Source organism: Zalophus californianus, chromosome 1, assembly GCF_009762305.2.
Source record: "Zalophus californianus isolate mZalCal1 chromosome 1, mZalCal1.pri.v2, whole genome shotgun sequence".
Taxonomy (NCBI): Eukaryota; Metazoa; Chordata; class Mammalia; order Carnivora; family Otariidae; genus Zalophus; species Zalophus californianus.
In genome coordinates this window covers 54,579,425-54,602,642 of record NC_045595.1, presented here as the reverse complement: position 1 = coordinate 54,602,642, position 23,218 = coordinate 54,579,425, and the positions used below count along the sequence as shown (strand labels likewise).

The 23,218-nt window shown below is 41.0% G+C and overlaps 1 protein-coding gene across 1 annotated transcript in view; it reads left to right on the top strand.

Moving 5' to 3' along the window:
• Positions 1 to 4,348: 4,348 nt before the first annotated feature.
• The window catches only part of TMCC1 (transmembrane and coiled-coil domain family 1), a 251,422-nt gene continuing 232,552 nt past the window's right edge, over positions 4,349 to 23,218 (top strand). The window contains exon 1 of the mRNA XM_027584063.1: positions 4,349 to 4,467. The gene's annotated coding sequence lies outside the window, so the exon portion shown is untranslated. The remainder of the gene's footprint in view (positions 4,468 to 23,218) is intronic.

Genomic DNA, 23,218 nt, shown 5'->3' with positions numbered 1-23,218 from the left:
GGACAGCAGTTTCAGCCCTTGGCCGAGAGTTCCAGTCTGCCCTTCCTGACAGCCTGCCCTATGAATTTCAAATTTGCTTAACCAGCCCTTTTCCCCCACCCCTAATTGCATAAATCAATTTCTCCAAATAAATCCCTTATTTTTTATCTTCTACTCATTCTGCTTCTCTGAACCCTGACTGATACAGATTTTGGTCCTGGAGGTGGTTCTAGAGGAACAGAATCTTTTTTTTTTTAAGATTTTATTTATTTATATGACAGAAAGAGACACAGTGAGAGAGGGAACACAAGCAGGGGGAGTGGGAGAGGGAGAAGCCGGCTTCTCCCAGAGCAGGGAGCCCAATGCAGGGCTCGATCCCAGGACCCCGGGATCACGACCTGAGCCAAAGGCAGATACTTAACGACTGAGCCACCCAGATGCCCAAGAGGAACAAAATCTTAAGAATGAGTTTTCTAAATTGGTTCTGGGTTTTCTTGAATTGGTTCTCTAACCTGGTTTAAATCTAAAGGCACTAATGACTATTTTCAGTGGTAAAGAGGGTACTGGTAGTAGTCCATAGCATGATGAGGTACTGGATACTCCTAATCAAATACCTATAGAAAGGGAAGTCCTGAGTGACCATGTATTTTCTTTTTTTTTTTTAAAGATTTTATTTATTTATTCATGAGAGACAGAGGAGGAGAGAGAGAGAGAGAAGCAGAGGGAGAAGCAGGCTCCCAAGGAGCAGGGAGCCCGATGTGGGACTTGATCCCAGGACCCTGGGATCATGACCTGAGCTGAAGGCAGACGCTTAACCATCTGAGCCACCCAGGCGCCTGACCATGTATTTTCTACCTTAGGATATTTTAGTCATATTAAGGAATATAATGAGATTGACTGGTTGCTCCTAACTGCACTGAAGAAAATGGGGAAAGAAAGGGATGAGCTCAGGCCTTCAATCCCCAGCCCAACCTATGCATAGATGACTTGAAAGTTTCTATATCTGCCTTGAAATAAACCCTTAGAGCCAAGAGTTCTGAAAACCAAACTGAGAGCCTCATTCTGCAAGTGGCTAATAGAGATGCTGCTTAGAGTCTGTGGCAGACCCCCTGAATCACAGTGCAGAACCTTAGGATTTTGGAGCAAAGCCCTGCCATCATCTACAGATAACTGCCCGCCTTTTGAGAAACAGCTTTTGGATTGCTACTGAGCCCTAGTAGAGACTGAATTCTTGATCATGGGCCATCAAATTTCCATGTGACCTGAGCTGCCTATCATGAACTAGGTGTTATCTGACCGACTAGGCTATAAAGTTGTGCATAAATGGCAACACTCCAGTATCAGTGAAGTGGTATATATGAGACTGGGCTTGAATGGGCACTGAAGCGTATAAACAAGTTGTATAAGGAAGTGGCCCAAATGTCCATGGCCCCTACTCTTACCTGGGGAAGAGAAAACTTATTCTTGGTTTATAGTCTTGTGTACAAAGGTTCTGCACAATATGCAAGCACTGGGTGAAAATGGACTGCTGTAGTACTACAGCTCCTTTCTGGGAGAGTCTTGAAGAATAATAGCCAAGGAAAAGCCTCCCAGTTGTCAAAACTTCAAGTCCTGCACCTGGTTGCTCATTTTGTCTGGAAGAAGAAATGGCCAGAAGCTCTGCTGGTCTGGAGGTCTTCGTTCCAAAGGGAAGAATGCTTCCACCAGAAGACATAACAATGATTTTCTTGAATTGGAAACTGAGACTGTCACCTGTGCACTTTGGGTATCTCATGCCTCTGAATCAACAGGCAAAAAATGGAGCTCTTTATTATGCTAAGTGAAATAAGTCAGATAAAGAAAGACAAATATATGATTTCACTTACATGTGGCATCTAAAAAAAATTAAAATGAATGAACAAACAAAAGCAGGAACAGACCTATAAATTGGGTTGCCTTAGGGAAGGGTGGTGGGGGGATGGGCAAAATGAGTGAAGGGGAGTGGGAGATACAGGCTTCCAGTTATGAAATGAATAAATCACAGAGATGAAAGGTACAAAATAGGGAATATAGTCAATGGAGTTGAAATGGTGTTGTATGATGACAGATGGGAGCTACACTTGTGGTGAGCATAGCATAGTATACAAACTTGTCAAATCACTATGTTTTACACCTGAAACTAATGTAAGAAGGGAGTTCCTGTATTGGCCGGGGTGACTGATCCTGATTACCAAGGGAGAAATTTAACTGCTACTACACAGTGGAGATGTCTTAATAAGAGTCAACTATATATTGCAGTATTAAGTTACAGGATGTCAGAAGCAGAAAGGGAACATCACCTAACGACTTTGCATCTTCTTTTGGGGAAAGTTATGTGTTTTCGGTTGTATGCAGGTTAGTTGTATCATATTAGGGGGAAGTATGACTTTGTTACTGTCTTTATCTGGAGCTTAAGTACATTTAAGGAAATGTGTAGGAGTGGGATTGCTGGGTCATCAGACTTTTTAATTCTAGCTATTTTAATGAGAGTGTAGTGGTAGATCATGGTAGTTTTAATTAGCAAATCCCTGGATTTACAAAAGATGTTGAGCATCCTTTTATTGTTTATTGGCCATTTTTATCTTCTTTGGTGAAGTGTTTACTAAAACCTGTGCTCATTGTTTTATTGGATTGTCTTTTTATTACTCAGTTATAAGAGTTCTTTATATATTCTGGGTAGAAGTCTTTTGTCAGATATATTGTATTGCAAATTCTCCCTCCCATCTGTGGCTTGCCTTTTCATTTTCTTAATGTCTTTTTAAATTTAAAATATTTTAAAATTTCGATGTTCAACTTATGAACTATTTATTTTTGTGCCCTAAGAAATCTTTGCCTATTTCGAGATCACTAAAGATTTTTTCTATGTTTTCTTCTAGAAATTTACTTTATTTATTTATTTTAAGTAGGCTCCATGCCCAGCGTAGAGTCCAACACCAGGCTTGAACCCACGACCCTGGGATCAAGACTTGAGCTGAAATCAAGAGTCAGATGCTCAACTGACTGAGCCACCCAGGCGCCCCCAAATTTATAGTTTCAGCTTTTATGTTTAGAACCCATTTTAAGTTTCCTCAGGGGCTTCCTCCAGTGCTCCTGAGGTCCATTAATGCATCCCATCAACCTTAAATCTAAAAGTCAACCTTGCCACCTCCCTAGGCTTCACTCTTCATCCAGTCTATCAAGTCCTGTTCCTAAGAAGTGCTCTTCTCTACCACCACCAGTTTACCTTGCCTTGACCATAACAGCAGCCTCCTAACTGGCCCCTCTGTACCAACTGTGAGCCCCGTCCAGATCACTCTTCCTGCTATCCAAATGATGGTTTAAAAATACAAGTAATGAAAAATCCTCACTGGCTTCCCAGATTCTCAAATTATAGTCTCAAATCCTTACCTCAGTTATTGCCTACCTTTTCCCACACTCAACCCCACATTCAGTGGTCTTTCAGCGCGCCATTCTGGCCATGCCAAGCTCTCACCTGTTGGACCTTGTTAACTCTTTTCAAGTCATCCTTTGGATTCCAGCCTGCATATCCTTGACTAAACACCTCCACCCCACCCTCCCAGGTTCTCTTAGCACCATGTATCTCCCAGAAGAGATCTTACTAATAACAAGTTTTAATGTTGTGTGTTTCTCCTTTTAACGTTGTCCTTCACCAGATTTAACTTCACAAGGCTAGGGACGCCTTTATTTCCATAACGTTCTCCGAGCAAGTGGAACAGGGCCTACCACACGGAAGAAGCCTCAATACATAAGCGAGAAACGAGTAACTGAATTAGAAAAACGGGATAATAAAGAGATAGGCCGATGGCTGCTTGTGGTCCCTTCAGTGGCAATGCTGGACGGTAAATAGTAACAGTCTCAGTCCTTTTTGCAGCAGCGGACGAAAACCTGTTAGATAGGAGAAAGAAGGCAGGTCTTTAGATCAAGGCAGGGAGAACAGGTGTGTGTGATCCTGTACAACGGCCAGAAGTGCGCTCAAGCCTGCGTCGCGCCCGAGCCTCGCTCCCCAGGAAAAGGGGCCAGATTGGAGGGTTTGGTTTCAGGCGCTAGTGGCGGGAGGAGCCCACCCGGAGCAGTACAGCATCACCTGCAGCGGTTCGTCTCAAAAGCCCAGCCACCGCGTGGGTGGGCGGGGCCACGCCTTCCGGGGGCCGTCCCCGCCCCCTGAAGCGTGCGCGCACCCGCCGCCGCCTCACGCGTGCGCGGCCGGCTGGGGGCGGAGGTTGTGGGCGGTGGCGGCGGGCGCGCGCGCTCTCGCTTCCTCGCGCCGGTTCGCGCTCCCGCGCCGGGGCTGAAGCGGCAGTGGCGGCTGCAGCGGCGGCTGCGGCGGCTGAGGCGGCGCGGGGGGAGGGCCGGGAGGGGGGTGGTTGGGGGGGGATGGACCCGGCGCGGCGGCTGCAGCGGCAGGAGCCGGCGCTTGAGCTCGAGCCACGGCGCTGGCGGAGACGCCGGCTGCTCCTCCCCTCCCCGCCGGTGAGTGAGTGCCCCCGCCCCGGATGCTGGCGGTGGCCGTGGCCCCTCAGCCCCTCCGCCTCGGGTGGGGAGAGTCGTGAGGGGAGCGTGGCCAGGCGGCGCCGCCGACGCTGGCCCGGCTTCCCGCTCGCGGCCTGGCGCCGTTCGGACCCTTGGTCGCCCCCGTTCGGGGCTGGAGCTCCGGGCCTAGGACTCGTCCTCCGGCATCCCGCCGGGCCTTTTTCTTCCCCAGCTTGTTCCGCTGTCATTTCGACCCTGGGGCTTCTCTCCCCACCCCCACTCTTTGCCCCCTTTCCAGCGCGCCCCCCTGCAGGGCCGAGGGGAGGGAGGGGCGTGTGAGGAGTTGGGCCGGGGCCTGAGGGACTGTTTGGGAGTAGACTGTGTTGGAGGTCTGGGGTCCTGTGAGCCCTCGCTCGTCCTGGCGTCCCCAGAAGTTGACCACTGGGGCTTAGCCATTGCCACCTGAAACCAGTTTTGCACCTTTTGTTTTGATTTTGAACTTGTTTGATGGGAGGAAGGAGCCCCGCTGTACTGGGAACGGGGGGAAAATAGGTGCTGTATGGTGGGTTGTGAGTCTAGGCTGGCTGGGCTTGGTCTAAGAGTGCCTTTTATTAATCCTTTTAGGAAGGGAAAAGGGGGCTCAGTGAGTTGCCCCTTCCCTAAAGGGCCAGAGATCCGTTTATAGCTTGCAAACCCCTGCTTTTTTTAAATTCTAAGCAAAGGTGTGTGTAATGTTGGTCCAGTTGTTGGTTTGGCTCATCCCTTAACAACATTGATGGTGAGGTGAATCTGCAGCAGAGTTTCTTGAAGCAGCCCACTTGAGCTGTTGGCTAATTTTCCCCCTTTTCTTTGGTGACACCATACATATGAGTGTTGGTAGATTCTAGTCAAAGCTTTTGCGGGCTGCCTTTTCATCCTGACTTGTCACAGAGGAAGGGAAGATGAAAACACACACTCTAATCCAAAATGGTTGCTGTAAGTCTTACATACTCATAAGCATCTCTAGGAAAGGTCTCTGCATTCCTAAATTAGCTAATTCTTAAAAAAAAAAAAATTCAGGGCTTAAAAAGCACGTAGCTGCTTTAGAATAAAACTTTGATGTTTATGTTTTCTAACCAGTATGTTACATTTTGGGAGTGATTGGTTAAACCAAATCCTTGTCTTTGAAGTACCTGTATATAGAAATTGTTGCGAAGGGGCGCCTGGGTGGCTCAGTTGGTTAAGCAGCTGCCTTCGGCTCACGTCATGATCCCAGAATCCTGGGATCGAGCCCCGCATCGGGCTCCCCGCTCCGCGGGGAGCCTGCTTCTTCCTCTGCCTGCCGCTCCCCCTGCTTGTGTTCCCTCTCTCACTGTGTCTCTGTCAAATAAATAAATAAAATCTTAAACAAAAAATTGTTGCGAAGCCTGGAGGAAAGAACCTTATGAAAATGTTAATGACAAGATTTCTCCAGGGTCTAGATACGTTTTTTTCTCCATTTGTAGATTAGAACAGTGAGACTGGAATTGTGAGTAGGTGGTAGTTTTACTAGTGTCCTGTAACACACCATGCTTATAGGTGGGATTTTAACTATATCTCGTCCTCTACCAACAGAGTTGGCTTGTATTTTTTTTGAAATAGCACACCCACTCTCTGGCTAGTATAGAAGGATTAAAAAGCTGCTTCTGGTCTGTGGGCGGTAACCTTTTAATTTCTAAAGAGTTTTCATTTGCTTACGGAATAGATTGCTGATCAGCATAGGAAAAATTTAGATATTAAAATTTCATTAGCATGTGATCAAGATGTGTTATAATTATGAGCATTAAGATTTGGCATGGTGTGGGTGCTGTGTACTATGTATAGGAAATTAGATTTCTTGGAGTATTTGCGTCTTAAGATAAATAGAAGCGCAGTCAGCTGACAGAATGTTGTTAACACCTTCCAGTGGTTGAGAGAATCTTTTATGAGCACAAAAAACCTGTACAGTTTGATGAAGAAACCCAGTGACCTGGACTAGTTGGTGACCACCATTTCTTTAAGCTGTTTGCTCCTTCTCTATACTAGAATATTTCCCCTTTCTGCAAGAGTTTTTATGCCTGTCATATATGTACAAAACAAAATGGCTGAGGGCTTAAGTTTAAATTTCTCAGAATGATATTTATGGAGCCCTCATTTATTTATTCATAAAATATTGAGTCCTTATTTTGTTCCAGGAGTTTTTCTAAGTACTGGGCTATGGTGGGGAACAAAATAGACAAGGTCCTTGTGACTGAGCTTTTTTCTGTGTGTATGAGAATGAGGATAGCAAGCAAACATGATAATTCCAGGTAATGCTATAAATCAGCAGTTAGTTTTCTGTAAAAGACCAGAAAGTAAATATTTTAGGCCTTATGGGCCATACAGTTTCTGCTGCAGCTACTCTGTTTAGTGTAAAGTAGCCACAGGCAGTACATAAACAAGTGTTTCTATGTTCTAATTAAACTTTCGAATTTCATGTCATTTTCCCATGTCACAAAATATTATTATTATTTTTTAAAGATTTTATTTATTTGAGAGAGAGAATGAGAGAGAGAACACGAGAGGGGGGGAGAGTCAGAGGGAGAAGCAGACTCCCTGCTGAGCAGGGAGCCTGATGTGGGGCTGGATCATGACCTGAGCCGAAGGCAGTCACTTTTTTTTTTTTTTTTTTTAAAGATTTTATTTATTTATTTGAGAGAGAGAGAATGAGAGATAGAGAGCACGAGAGGGAAGAGGGTCAGAGGGAGAAGCAGACTCCCTGCCGAGCAGGGAGCCCGATGTGGGACTCGATCCTGGGACTCCAGGATCATGACCTGAGCCGAAGGCAGTCGCTTAACCAACTGAGCCACCCAGGCGCCCTGAAGGCAGTCACTTAACCAATTGAGCCACCCAGGTGCACCAAAATATTATTATTCTTTTTTTTTTTTTTTAAGATTTTATTTATTTATTTGACAGAGAGAGACAGTGAGAGCAGGAACACAAGCAGGGGGGGTGGGAGAGGGAGAAGCAGGCTTCCCGCTGAGCAGGGAGCCCGATGTGGGACTCGATCCCAGGACCCTGGGATCATGACCTGAGCCGAAGGCAGACGCTTAACGACTGAGCCACCCAGGCGCCCCAATATTATTATTCTTGATTTTTTTTTTCCTTTGGCCATACTAAAATGTGGGACAAGCTGGATTTGGCCTGTAGGCTGTAATCTGGCCCTTTATAGAAAAAGTGCTGATTCCTGGTAACAGCTATGAGGAAAATAAGACAAGGTGATGTGATCAGTGAGTGACTGGTGGGGGTCGTGGAGAGGCCTCACTAAGGAGAAGATAGCTGAGTTGTGGTCCAAAAGATGGAAGAACTTTGCTGGCAAATGAAACAGCAGGTACAAAGATCTGCAGGTGGAAATGAGCTGCTCCTATGTTCCCCAGCATTGAACTTTAGTACCATGTCATTCTTGGCTTTGTCTTTTTTTCGTTTTGTTCTTAACTAGGTTGCCCTCTTCCTGTCAGGTTTTAAAAAGTCTACCCATAATAGAATCTAAGACTTGGAAGGAATCTTAACTTTCTACCCAATTGCTTTCTTCTAAAATGTGCTCAGTGATTTTTCAGCTTCTCTTTGAAACCTCTGATGACAGTAACTTCATTGCTTTGAGGTAGCCTATGAGAATTTTAGATAGCTCTAATTGTTAGAATGTTCTTCATGTTGTAATAGGATTCACCCTTTCTACCTTTTTGCCCTGATGCTGCCTTTCAGTGACCATGGAGGAAGCTTGCAGTGGGGTTGTACCTCATTCCCAGGATTCAGTTCTAACTAAAGTCAGCACTTGAAACAAAAATCATATAAAATGAAAACTATACTTAAATCCTTTAGATTGTGGGGCGATTAGGTGGCTTGGTTGGTTAAGCGTCTGACTCTTGAATTCAGCTCAGGTTGTGAGTTTAAGCCTGACTGGTGTTGGGCTCCACGCTGGTTATGGAGCCTACTTAAAAACAACAACAACAACAACAAAAAACCCTTAAAATGCTTAAAAAGGTACTGTGTGCATGTTTTTGTATATATAATGATATATAATTCTTATGCACTTTGCAAACTGAGAGCCACCGAGCATTACTGAAGGAGCAGGAGGAAATAAATTATTATGTAGATATGTAGGCCTTAAACAGTTTTGCTTTTTTTTTTTTAAAGATTTTATTTATTTATTTGAGAAAGAGAGAATGACAGCACGAGAGGGAAGGGGGTCAGAGGGAGAAGCAGACTCCCTGCCGAGCAGGGAGCCCGATGCGGGACTCGATCCTGGGACTCCAGGATCATGACCTGAGCAGAAGGCAGTCACTTAACCAACTGAGCCACCCAGGTGCCCAACAGTTTTGCTTTTTAAAACAGCTGTCAAATCCCTATCAGAGAGTGGTGGATGGTGGAGAATTTTATGTGTTCCTGCTTCCTTGCAGGGCTAATTTTATTGTATTTTTACTTGAAGCCTTTATTACATTGATAAATGTTTATAAATGTGTTGTGATATTAAATGAGATAATATGTATGGAAGCACATGGTAAGTGGTCAATAAATGTTTGCAAGATTTAGATTAAAATTTTGCTTTAGTGGGCTCATATGCACACTGTCCTTTGAAAAGTTGCAGAGAAGAACTTGGCCACCTGCTTCCTGTCTTTCCAAATTGGCATTTCCTCTTGTGGCTTTACCAAACAGCTGTCACTCTCTATGTCCTTGAGCGTTGGTCACATTTTACCAGAGGTCAGCTAGTAAGTTAAATGACAGTATGATGTAACTCTTTTCTGCCGCATGATTCTTGAACACTGCTGTTGTCTCCCATTTAAATCTTCACTTTTCAGGACTAAATTTCATTTCTTTCATTTCTTTTAGTCTTGTTTCTTCACCCTCTGGTTGTTCTTATGAGTGTACCAATTTATTCTTTTTTACTTTGGTACCCTGAAGTACATTTTAAGGTACAAACTCAACTTTTATCTCCTTGATGAAGTCTACTCTCATAATTCTAGACCTTCTCTATATTCCTAATATACTTTTATCTACACTTCTTAGTTTAATATTTTCTTATATTTGTTTCATGAGCATTTTTCTTACCTCACAGTGAGACAGTAAGCTTCTTAAGGGCCAAAACCATGTTTCAGGTATCTTTTGTGCCCATGCACTGAGTAAAATTTCAGGCATGCAGTAGTTTACAATTAAAAAAAAAACTTTTAAAATAAACTTTTTCTTTTTTTTAGAACAGTGTTATATTCACTGCATTATTGTGAAGATAGTGCAGAGTTCCTGTCTATCCCACACCCAGTTTCCCTTATTCTTAACATCTTCTATTAGTGTGGTAAATTTGTCACAAGTAATGAACCAATATTGATACATTATTACTAAGGCTATACTCAGAGTTCCACAATTTTTCCCTTAATGTCCCCCCCCTTTTGGGGGGAGAGAGAAGCAAGCAAGGGGAGGTGGGGGGGAGGAGAGGGAGAGAGAGAATCCTAAGCAGGCTCTGAGCTCAGTGCAGAGTCCCATGTGGAGCTTGATCTCACAACCCTGAGATCATGACCTGAGCTGAAATCAAGAGTCTGATGCTTAAGTGACTGTCACATTAAGGTGCCTCCCCTTAATGTCCCTTTTTGTGTTCCAGGATCCTATTCTTGATGCCACATTATATTTCATAGTTATGTCTTCTCAGCCCCTCTTGGTTCTGACAATTTCTCAGACTTTCCTTGTTTTTAACGACCTTGGCCGTTTCAAAGATAATTGATTAGGTATTTTTGTAGAATGTCCTTCAATTGGTACTTGTGTGATGCTTTTCTAATGGTTAGACTGATGTAATGTGATTTTGGAAAGACCACAGAGGTAAAGTGTCATTCTCATCACAAATCAAGAGTACATACTAGTGATATCACTTGCCGATGTTGATGTTAACCTTGATCACCCAGCTTGTGGTAGTGTTTATTTTCTCATCCGTAAGTTACCCTTTTGTTCCTCCGTTTCTGTGCCATGCTCTGGAAAAAAGTTACTGTGTGATGCCTACACTTAATGACTGATGAGTTGTGCTCCACCTCAAGGGTAGAGAATCTACATAAATTTTGTTGCTCAAGTTGTTTGAGGTTTGGCTGTTGGGAACTCTTTCACTTGGCTTCTGTATCCCTTCCCTTTGACATACTCCCACGGTTATGTGTGAACGAGCACTTTCTTTCTGGAAACATAAATGCTCCAGGCTCATCTTTTATATATCATGTTCCAGTCCAATAGTCAGCCATTTTTCTAAGGAGCCCTAGTTCCTTTTTTTGGGAAATGGTATTAGAAACTAAGATTTTGGGTGCTAGATGTGCTAGGTGCTACTTGAGTATTGTTACTTCTAGGCCATCTGAGTGACAGAACAAAGAGATAAATGTGTATAAATTAAGCTGTGTATATACACATCTGTAAATATTTCTATATGTAACCATTTGTCTATATTAAACTAAACATGAATTCATACTGAGGTTTCCAAGTCTAATTCCTTACCACTCGGATCATTCTAACCACCTCCACTTCAGTCAGAAACCTGGCTTCCGTGCTCTGCTATCCATTTATATAATTCTCCAAATTCCAGTATACATTTGAAGTGGTTTCAAAATTGTTAATCTGTGTACCTGTGGGAAACAACTTTATCGACTAGAACACAGTGCTTATTGATAGTTCCTCTTGCCTTTAGTCTCACAGACTCTTCTTACTTCTAGCGTTACTTGGTCAGCACTTTATTTCTCTATCTGCTTTGTGAGGTTGTTTCATATTTGTAATAGATTTAGATTGTTTTGTCACTTCTGCATTTTATGCTGAGATCCCTTTACGTCTTAAAGGATTATTTAAAAATTTGCATACATTGGGTACCATGGGTGGCTCAGTCATTAGGTGTCTGCCTTCGGCTCAGGTCATGATCCCGGGGTCCTGGGATTGGCCCCAAGGCGGGCTCCCTGCTCCGCGGGAAGCCTGCTTCTCCCTCTCCCCCTGCTTGTGTTCCCTTTTGCTGTGTCTCTCTCTGTCAAATAAATAAATAAAATTTTTAAAGAAATGTGCATACATTAAGGCTTATTCTCTGTGCTTTAACACAGAATGGGTTTTGACAACTTTTAATACCTTATATTCACCATTATGGTGTCCTGTAGTTTCACTGCTTTAAAAAATTTGTCGCTCACCTATTTAACTACCCTGATACCAGCCCCTGGCAACTATTGATCTGTTTACTGTCCCTGTAGTTTTGCCTTTGCCAGAATGTCACTATTTCAAGTTTTAAAAAGTGTTTTGAATGATTTTTTTATGAACACAGCATTTTGTTAAGTAGTGGGAGATACAAGTACTAGACAACCAACACTCTGGAAACATTTTTTTCTATTGAGATAAAATTCATTTAACGCAATTCATCATTTTAACCATTTAAAATGTACAGTTTGGAGGCTTTTAGGTACATTCACAATGTTGTGCAACTGTCACTACTAATTCCAGAACAGTTTCATCAACCCAAAAAGAAACTTTGTATTAATTAAGCAGTTCCTCTTCCCATCCTCTGGCAATCACTAGACTGATTTTTGTCCCTATGGACTTGCTGATTTTGTACATTTCATTTAAGTGGAATTATATAACATATGGTCTTTTATTTCTGGCTTTTGTTTAACAATGTTTTTAAGATTCATCGACGTTGTAGCATATTTCAGAACATAATTCCTTTTTTGTGGATGAATAATAATCCATTGTATTTTGTTCATTTATCAGTTGATGGACATTTGAGTTGTTTTCACTTTTTGGGTATCATGAATAATGCTGCTATGAACATCCATGGAAAGGTTTTTGTTTGAACATGTTTTAGGTTCTTTTGGGTAGGTAATGTGTTTCTTTTGATAATTTTTATTTTCATATTGAAAGGGAAGTTACATTACCCAGTGGCTTATTTGGTGTAAAGTGCTGAAAGAATGCTCCTTTCTCTTGGCATGGTATTTATCAGTGAATAGTGAAATATAATTTTCCTGTTGTCTTTGTAAAGAATTTTGGTCCAATTGGGGCAACAGTAGGTAGTCTTCCTTAGAATCCTGTTAGAGGAACATCCTGAATTATGGTGTGTACCATTTAGTTATCTTTCATAGTAGCAAGTAGTTTCTCATTGTGAAGTTGGATCAGAAGATCTGCTTGTGGTCTAAAGGAATCTCTGAGTGTATGAATTATTTTTAACATTATGTATTCAGAGGGATAGTAGGCAGGATTCCCATTCTGTAATCTATTTGACATTAGTGGTATTATAGAGGTTTTATTCTTATAACCACATTTCCTCTGAGGTTTGGACTATAGTAAAGTGGCATTAAATATTAGTGTTTTCTTTTTCCTTTTTTAGCACCCAACCCTGAAGCTTTGTGTGTGTGTTATTTTTTTAAGATTTTAATTGAAGAATTTTTTTTTTTAAAGACTTTATTTATTTATTTGACAGAGAGAGACACAGCGAGAGAGGGAACACAAGCAGGGGGGGAGTGGGAGAGGGAGAAGCAGGCTTCCTGCGGAGCAGGGAGCCTGATGCGATGCGCTGCTCGATCCCATGCCTCTGGGATCATGACCTGAGCCAAAGGCAGACGCTAAACGACTGAGCCACCCATGCGCCCCCAACCCTGAAGCTTTGTTTTGCAGTGATTGCTTCAACACCTTTGCTTTGATAAATTCAATTTCCTCAGCAAGACTTGGCAAAAGTGTTCTTGTTTTGCCAATTTGGGGTAGCTTGACCAATTCATTGAAATCTAATGCTGTTTTTCACACTTCTTGAAAGCAAGGAACATGGGGCACCTGGGGTGGCTCAGTCGTTAAGCGTCTGCCTTCGGCTCAGGTCATGATCCCAGGGTCCTGGGATCGAGCCCCACATCGGGCTCCCTGCTCAGCCGGGAAGCCTGCTTCTCCCTCTCCTGCTCCCCCTGCTTGTGTTCCCTCTCTTGCTGTCTCTCTCTCTCTCTGTCAAATAAATAAATAAAATCTTAAAAAAAAAAAAAAGAAAGCAAGGAACATTCTTTGCTGGCTTTACTTCTAAGTGACTTTGAGGTTCCCTGGAGACGAGAATATAGATAAATTATATATTAACCACCAACATACTTTATCCCAAGAATATCTCTGTAGGCAAGCCCTTTTTTTTTTTTTTAAAGATTTAGATTTATTTGACAGAGACACAGCGAGAGAGGGAACACAAGCAGGGGAAGTGGGAGAGGGAGAAGCAGGCTTCCCGTGGAGCAGGGAGCCGGATGCGGGGCTCCATCCCAGGATCTTGGGATCATGACCCGAGCCAAAGGCAGACACCTAATGACTGAGCCACCCAGGTGCCCCAGTAGGCAAGCCCTTTAAAAGTGTTTGTGTAATACAACACTGGGCTGGAACCAAGAATATTTTAATTTTACTTGTCTAAAAACTCATTATTACTGGACCAATAACTTATACCTTGGGACAGTTTTTTTGGAGAAAAGAGAATATTGACTCTACAGGGATGTTGTGATAGGAAATGAGTTCTATTAATCAGCGTACTTTATTTTTTGAAGACAAGCATTTTGGAAGATAGGTGTATTGTGAAAATTTTTGTTAGTGCTCCCCCCCCCATATTTTAACAATGTAGATGAATTTGTTACCTCATTATAATAAAAGTCTTTGTCAAATAATGTATCTATATTCATTTACTACTTCCAGTGCTCTTCATTTTCCTGTGTAGTTAAAGATTTCTACTGGTACTTTTCCTTCTGAATGAAGGACTTATTTAACATTTCTTGTAGTGCAGGTTTGCTGGTGATTAATTTTTTCAGCTTTTGTATGTCTAAAGAAGTCTTTAATTTGCCATGATTTATAGAAGCTATTTTCACTAGATATAGAATTCTAGGTTGACAGTATTTTTCTTTAAGTATTTTAAAGATGTTGCCTCACTGTCTTCTGGTCCACATTGTTTCCAGTGAGAAGTCAGCTATCATTCTTTATGCCTCTGTATATGATATGTGGTTGTTTTCTTTTGGCTGCCTTCTATTTTTCTTTCAGTTTTTTTTTTTTAAGATTTTATTTGAGAGAGAATGAGAGAGAGAGAGAGCACATGAGAGGGGGGAGGGTCAGAGGGAGAAGCAGACTCCCCGCTGAGCAGGGAGCCCGATGTGGGACTCGATCCCGGGACTCCAGGATCATGACCTGAGCCGAAGGCAGTTGCTTAACCAACTTGAGTCACCCAGGTGCCCTGTACCAGAACTTTTAAAAACTGAAAGAAATGGGCGCCTGGGTGGCTCAGTTGGTTAAGCAACTGCCTTCGGCTCAGGTCGTGATCCTCGAGTCCCACATCGGGCTCCCTGCTCAGCGGGGAGTCTGCTTCTCCCTCTGACCCTCCCCCCTCTCATGTGCTCTCTCTCATTCTCTCTCTCAAATAAATAAATAAAATCTTTAAAAAAAATAAAAAATAAAAGTTCTGGTACAGTACATGTAACATAAAATTTACCATCTTAACCATTTTAATTGTACTGTTCAGTGGTATTTAGTACATTCCTATCATTGTGCAACGATCACAACCATCTTTTTCCAAAACTCTTCATCTTGCAGAAGTGAAGCAGTACCTATTAAAAAAGCACTCCCCATTACCCAAGCCCCTGGTAACCACCATTTTACTTTCTGTTTGTGATTTTGACAACTTTAGGTAATTCATGTAAGTGGAATCATACAGTATTTGTCTTTTTGTGACTGGGTTACTTAGCATAATGTCATAAAGGTTCATCCATGTTGTAATATGTGTCAGAATTCCTTTCCTTTTTGAAGCCAAATAATATTCCATTGTATGTATAGACCACATTTAGCTATCTGTTTTTCTGTCAGTGAATGTTTGTGTTGTTTCTATGTTTTAGCTCTTGTGAATAGAGCTGTGAACATGAGTGTACAAATACCTCTTTGAGGTCCTGCTTTTAGTTCTTTTGGGTATGTACCTAGAAGTGGAATTGCTGGATCATATGATAATTATATGTTTAAATTTTGATTAATTGCCATGCTGTTTTTCACAGTGGCTCTGTTGTTTTCTCCACATTCTTGATAACATTGTTATTTTCTGTTTTTTTTTTGTTTTGTTTTTTTTTGGATAGTAGCCATCCTAATGAGTATGAGATGGTATTTCATTGTGGTTTTGATTTGCATTTTCTTTTTTTTTTTTTTAAGATTTTCTTTCTTTATTTGAGAGAGAGTGCATGCAAGTGTGAGCATGAGTAGTGGGGAGGGGGCAGAGGGAGAAGCAGACTCCTTGCTGAGTAGGGAGCTGGGTGCAGGGCTTGATCCCAGGATCCTGAGACCATGACCTGAGCCGAAGGTAGATGCTTAACTGAACTGAGCCACCCAGGCACCCCTGATTTGCATTTTCTTTTTTTTTAAATATATATATTTTTAAAATATATATTTTTTAAAGATTTTATTTATTTATTTGAGAGAGAGAATGAGAGATAGAGAGCACGAATGGAAAGAGGGTCAGAGGGAGAAGCAGACTCCCTGCTGAGCAGGGAGCCCAATGTGGAATTCGATCCCAGGACTCCAGGATCATGACCTGAGCCGAAGGCAGTCGCTTAACCAACTGAGCCACCCAGGGGCCCCTGCATTTTCTTAATAATTAGTTATGTTGAGCATCATAATGTACTGATTGCCATTCATATATCTTCTTTGGACGAATGTCTGTTCAGGTTCTTTGTCCATTTTTCTATTGGGTTGTTCATTTTTTGTGGTTTGTTGAGTTGTAGGCAATCTTTCTATATTCTGGATATTAATTACTTTTGAAATATATAATTTGCAAATACTTTATTCTGTATTCCTCTGGCTGCCTTTTTTTTTAAGATTCATTTATTAATTTTATAGAGAGGGCAAGCACGTGTATGCAAGCAGGGGGAGGGGCAGAGGAAGAGGGAGAAAGAATCCTTTTTTTTAAAAAAATTATTTATTTATTTATTGGAGAGAGAGAGAGAGAGAGAGAGAGAGAGAGAGAGTGCACAAGCAGGGGGGAGGGACAGAGGGAGAAGCAGATTCCCTGCTGAGCAGGAAGCCCAATGCAGAGGACTTGATCCCAGGACCCTGTGATCATGACCTGAGCCTAAGGCAGATGCTTAACTGACAGAGCCACCCAGGCGCCTAAGAAAGAGAATCCTTAATCAGACTCCTTGCTGAGCATGGAGCCTGACGTGGAGCTCTGTCTTCTCTGGCTGCTTTTAAGATTTTTTTTTTCCCCTTACCTCTGGATTTAAGGAAATTGATTCCAAGTATTTCTTGGTGGAGTTTTAGCTTTCTTCGTTTCTTGAGCTTAGTGTTTGTTGAACTTCTTCGATCTGTAGGTTTGTTACTTTCATCAAATTTAGAAAATTTTTGGATTGTTTTTTCAAATCTTCCCCCTGCCAAGATTCCAATTACACATATGTTATTAAGCTCCTTGAGTTTGTCCCATAGCTCACTGATGCTGTGCCCTTTTTTTTTAGTTTTCTTGTATTCTGGGTTTCATTTTGGGTAGTTTCTATTATTACGTGTTTACATTCACAGATCTTTTCTTCTGCATTGTCTTATCTACTCTTAATCCCATTCAGTGTATTTCATTTCAGTCTACTATATATTCTATAATTTGTAGTTTGATAGAAATGCAGTGACATGGCAGGTGTCAAGAAATACTATCTTTGCTGCCAAAATAAAAGGTTCCTAATTCTTTAAGCTATCTGAAGGGTATACAAAATCACCATATGTGTTAACTTAACCTTGTCTCTTGGTTTCTACATTGACTTCGTTTTTCTGCCAGACCTACCTATGTATTTTTTTCATGTTATTTTATATTTTCTTTTGACGTAGATACCTGCTGACATAGACATCTGTTCTATAATATTTGTTTTTTAAGGCACCAGAGTGCTTGGTCTGTTTGCCATACTACTTAATATTATTTATCTGTATTTGGTTGTATGATATGAGCATCATCTTGCTATAAAAGGCATGAAATACGTTTTTATACTTTGTTTTACTCTACTGCTTATTTATTACTAATCAGAGAGCTGGACTACCTGCTGAAGTGTACCTTTGATTGCAGCTGTCATTGATAACCCTAGTGCCACCTGGGCTTGGCCACTTGTCTTACCTCCATGTGATCTTTCAGTGTTACTAATATCAACTTAAAAAATTTTGCAGACTGACAACTGGTAATTATTTGCCAGCCAGTCATTTGCATTTAGTAGTATTTCTCCTCTTGCTCCCTGTCCCAGCGGGTGTTTCTCGAGGACACACCCACAGTTAGCACTTTCTTCAGATGCTGACACTTGGTGAACAGCAACTCTTGATCACAAGATTAACAAGATCAAGATCCGTACTCCCAGGCTGGATCTCTTTTCATATGGATCTTTTGTTTCTTTGTCTTTTTAAAAAATAACTTTCTGGGAAATACTTTGGATTACAACTGTTCATCCTCATCTATGCAAAGAAAGGAAAGCTGTTGTGCTGGGATTTTGAGGAGGTATGTCTTTTTTCTTCTATTGCAAAACTGCATCACTTAGGTACTCAGCATTAGACAATAATGACTTAACATTGACTCTTTCCTCACTAGAATTTCATTCTTACTCATTCACTTGTTCCATCTTCCTTTCTCCCATTCTCTCTCTTTAAGCAATTTTCATAACTTAATTAGAACTTTCTTGTTGCGTGGATATAGCAGCTCATTTCTTACATTCTTCCTGAATGTCATTGGACTCTGGGTTAGACTTACAAGTAACAGGAAGCTGTTTGAATCTTTATGCCTCAAGTCAGGATTGTGACTTTGATGAACAGAGTTTGTTCTCATTCTGCATAGACACTGGGAAAGCTTAGTATCTTTAGGATAATATGTAGCTGTATGATTTTGTAGTCTGGTTCAGTATCATTTGCAAGAGGAGGTATGATAGTAGAGTTTTGTTTTTTTTTTAAAGATTTTATTTAATTATTAGAGAGAGAGATGCGGGGCTTTATCTTAGGACCCCGGGATCATGACTGGAGCCAAAGGCAGATGCTTAACTGACTGAGCCACCCAGGCGCTCCTGATATTGGGAGAGTTTTTAACTGAAAATTGAGAGACTTCAATCCCAGTTTTGACATTGTTACTGCCATGCTTTGAGGTACAGTATGTTTGTTTTCTCATCTCCAAAATTGAACTTAACATTACTTGCTTTCCATAAACCTCATGGGACTGTTGCGGGTCAGGTGAGAAATTTTGTGTGGAAGACTGTTATATCAGTGTAAAGGCTTGTTACTGCATTGCAGAGAGCTGTAGGCATCTTTCTTTTTATTTTTTTAAATTTTTTTTTTTAAGATTTTATTTATTTATTTGACACACAGAGACACAGCAAGAGAAGGAACACAAGCAGGGGTAGTGGGAGAGGGAGAAGCAGGCTTACCGCAGAGCAGGGAGCCCAATGCGGGCTCGATCCCAGGACCCCGGGATCATGACCCGAGCCAAAGGCAGATGCCTAATGACTGAGCCACCCAGGCGCCCCATCTTTCTTCTTTTTAATCAAAGACTCAGTTTTTATTTCTGCAGACTTTTTGATGGTACAGCCCTGTTATGAATCAGATTTTTACATTTCCATACTTAATCATGGATGAACAGTAGTGCTTATAGTGCCTAATTACATGGTAGGTGCTCAGTATATTTTAGAAAGTGGATTTGTTGAATGTGATGCTAAGAAAACATCAGTTTGTATGGTAAGGAACCATTTTACAAAATCTATTGGATAGTGTTTTGAAGAGAAATATTTGTTTATTTTATGCATTTAAAAATATTTATTGAGGGCTAACTAGGTTCTGGGCACTGGGGAAGAAAACAGATTTCTGCTTTCATAGAAGTTAATTTATGTTTTATGTGGGGAGATAGAATAAACAAGGTAAAAAAATAAAAATCATTTTATAATGACAAGTCCTAATGAGAAAAGTAAAAGCAGGAAAGAAGAATAGGGCATATTGAGGGGAGGGATTGAGTGGTCATAGATGGCTCACAGAGAAGGTGACATTTGAGTGAAAGCTTGAAAGGTGTGAGAGAGTAAGCCATGCAGATAAATGAGCGATGACAAGTGCAAAGGTCCTGAGACAGAAACTTGCCTGGGAAATGGCAAGGATTGAGGGGGGGAGTAGGTGCTTATCTTGTGCTGCCTCAGGGAAGTACTTTCCAGACTTTAATGTGCATATGGTTTAAGTAGGTGGTTGTTGTTAAAACTCAGATTCTAATTTTGTAGGTTTGAGGTAGGGTTCATTTCTAGCATGCTCCCAGTTGCTGCTGGTGCTGTTGTTCCTTTGTAGGGCTTTAGCTTTTAGGCTCAGTGAAATGGGAAATCTTCAGAGGGTTTTGGGTAGTGGTATGACATGATCTGATTTCCATTTTGACATCATGCCTCTGGCTGCTGTGCTGGTAATAGGCTCATGGTGGATTTGGCAAGAGGTAAGGCAAGAACACCAGTTAGGAGGCTCTTGCTGTAATCCAAGTGAGAGAAGACGACAGTTTGCACTGTGGGGTGGCAGTGAATGTGGTGACACATGGTCTGGTTCTGGATATATTTTTCAAGTAGAATCAGCTGGTTTTGCTGATAGATTGGATGTGTGCTCTGAAAGGAAGGAAGGAGTTAAGGACAATTCGAAGGTTTTTGCTCTAAGTTCCTGCAAGGACACCATTTATTCATATGGGAAAGACTGAAAGACTAACAAGTTTGGAAGGGAAGAACGGGAGCTCAGTTTTGGACATGTATTATAGATGCCTACTAAACTTAGTAGAGATGTTGAGTAGGTAGCTGATTTATGAGTCTGGAATTTAGGAAAGAGGATCTATTGTAGGTATACCACTGGGTGTTTCTGACAAAAACATTATATTTAAGTCAGGAGGCTGGGTGAGGTCACCAAGCAAATGAGTAGAGATAGAAGAAGTTAAAGAACTTAATTAACTCTGGAGTGGACCAGAGGTTAGAGGTCTTTAGAAGTGAGGAGGATGAGGAGGAACAGTCAAAGGAGACAGCATCAGCCAGGGAAGTAGGAAGACAGACAGGTGAGAGGGTATCCTGAAGCCAAATGAGAAAGTGTTGTTATCAACTGTGCTAAATACTAAACAATTATGAGGAGGGCTGAGAAATAACCATTTGATTTAGCAGTGTGGAAATTATTGGTAATCTTGGTAAGAATAGTTTCAGTGAGGCAATGGGAGTAAAAATCTGATTGGAGATGTTGCCTTTCCAATAGTAAAACAGTCCTAAACCCTGATGAGGTTGTATTTAGGTAAAAATCTGCAACTCCTGATAAATGTCTAGGATAGGAGAAGATTAAGATGTTTAAGTACTGTTACTAGCGACTGGTTTGATTAATTGCTCATTTAAATTGAAATTGCAAAACGTGCTTTGAAATCTTTAGGTATTCTCAACCACTGATTCTTAGTTCTTGAATTTTTATTTCATGCCTTCAGGATTTTCAAATCATCCTTAGCAGTTATAAAAAAAAGAAGAAATGTGAGGATTTGTTAGGAACCAACTGGCTCTCAGCTACTCTTCTTTCCTAGGTTACATGGCTGAAAGACACTTTAAAGACTAATTGGGTTGTCAAAGGGGACTGTGAGAACCGCCTCACCTATCTCTTCCTTAGTGGAAGTGTTAATCTTTGTAGCATCTTCAACCTGATAATCTTGGGCAGACAACCAAAATAGACAAGTTATGCTTAGATATAACTTACTCAGTCTTTATGGAAGACCTCTTTTTCTTCATTTGTTTATTTAAAAAATATTTATCAAATACTTGCATGAATGTTTGGTTCTGTTGTAGCTGCTGGAGATGCAACGCATTAAAGTTTTTGCCTGACTAGAGTTTATGTTCTAGTTGGAATGAAGTAGCAGATTGGGACCAAAACTTGGTGGTGGTCTCTGTCTAGTACTGGTTGTCCTAAAGCTGTGTGGGCATATGCGAATCACAGAGAAATAAAATAATAGTAAATATATAACATAGAACACTATGCTGCTGTTAAAAAATGACACAAATTACTTTATTTCCACTAGAATTTACTAAAATTTAAGCTCCATTAGTATCCATGGATAGATATAAAGTTTATAACGTAAAGATAGCGTTAAGGAGGGCACGTATTGAATGGAGCACTGGGTGTTATATGCAAACAGTGAATCATGGAACACTACATCAAAAACTAATGATGTAATGTGTGGTGATTAACACAATAAAATAAAATTAAAAAAAAAGATATAGTCAACTGTAAATAACAGTAGCAATATCTAACAGCTGCCTAAACAGTAAAGACTCTAAATTGTCTCATGTAAATAGAAACAAGGAAATAGGTGGTTCAGGGCTAGTTTGGTAGCTTGGTAATATTTATTAGACCCAGGTTTTCCCCCTCCTTAACTCTATTATCCTCAGTATATTGTTTTTTTTTTTTTTTCCAGTTTCTCTGTGTAGCCTCATGGTTGTAGGATGGCTGCCTTAATTCTAAGCAGCACGACTAACTGCATTCAAAAACAGGAAATGGAGGGCAAAATATTTTTCTAATGGGAAGACTGGGTCATTTTAAACGGGGAGAAAATAATTCCCAGAAGTCTCCTAAACAGTGCTTCATGAACTTCAGGAGTATGTAAGACTGACCTAGGAAAATATAAATTCCACAAGTAGAGATTCTGAAATCTGTAGGTTTTTAGTGGGGCTTGGGAATTTGTATCACTAATGCACTCCCGTTTGATGCTGATGCTGTGAATTTGAGTAACACTGCCATATACATTGTCTCCTTACATTTCAGAGAGGGTCATATTGCTTTCTGCCCCTGACCCCAGGCATGTCTGGGAAAGTGATTACCTGGCAAAGAGAATATGATAGCCATAGTTGGCTTCGACTGATCATGAGTCATCTCTTGGGGTTGGGCACATTATTACCCTGAACAAATGTGAATTCTGATGAGGAAGAAGGGAGAAATGGCTGTGGGGTTGACAACTAAGCATCTGGCACTTTTGTTATTATAAAAGTTGCAGTGAATATCCATGCTCCAAAGAAAAGGTAGGTGTAGTTAAAATTTTTATAGATATTTCCAAATTGTGCTCTAAAGAATTGGAATCAATTTACATTCCCATCAGCAGTCTGTGCGTTTACTTCTTTCTACTGCTTACAAATTAGATATGTTATCTACTTTGATCTTTGCTACTCCGATAAGTAAAAAAATGTTATCACATTATAGATTTGTATGTTATTTTTTAAAGTAGGCTCCATGCCTAGCATGGAGCCCAGCGCGGGGCTTGAACTCATGACCCTGAGATCAAGACCTGAGCTGATATCAAGAGTCAGATACTTAACCTACTGAGCTACCCAAGCGTCCCAACATTATAGATTTAATTTACTTTGCTTTTCATCTCACACCTGTCAGAATGGTTAAAATAAAAAATATAAACAACAGGTGTTGGCAAGGATGGGGGGGAAAAAGGAACCCTAATGCACTGTCATTGGGAATGCAAACTGGGGTAGCCACTGTGGAAAACAATATGGAGGCTCCTCAAAAAATTAAAAATAGAGGGGCACCTGGCTTAGTTGGTGGAGCATGTGACTCTTGATCTCAGGGTTGTGAGTTTGAGCCCCACATTTGGCATAGAGATTATTTAAAAAAGAAAGAAGTTAAACATACATGATCCAATAATTTGCTGCTAGATATTTACCCCAAAAATACAGAAACACTTATTCAGAGGTATACACACATCCCTGTGTTTATAGCAGCATTATTTACAATAGTTAAATTATGGAGGCAGCCC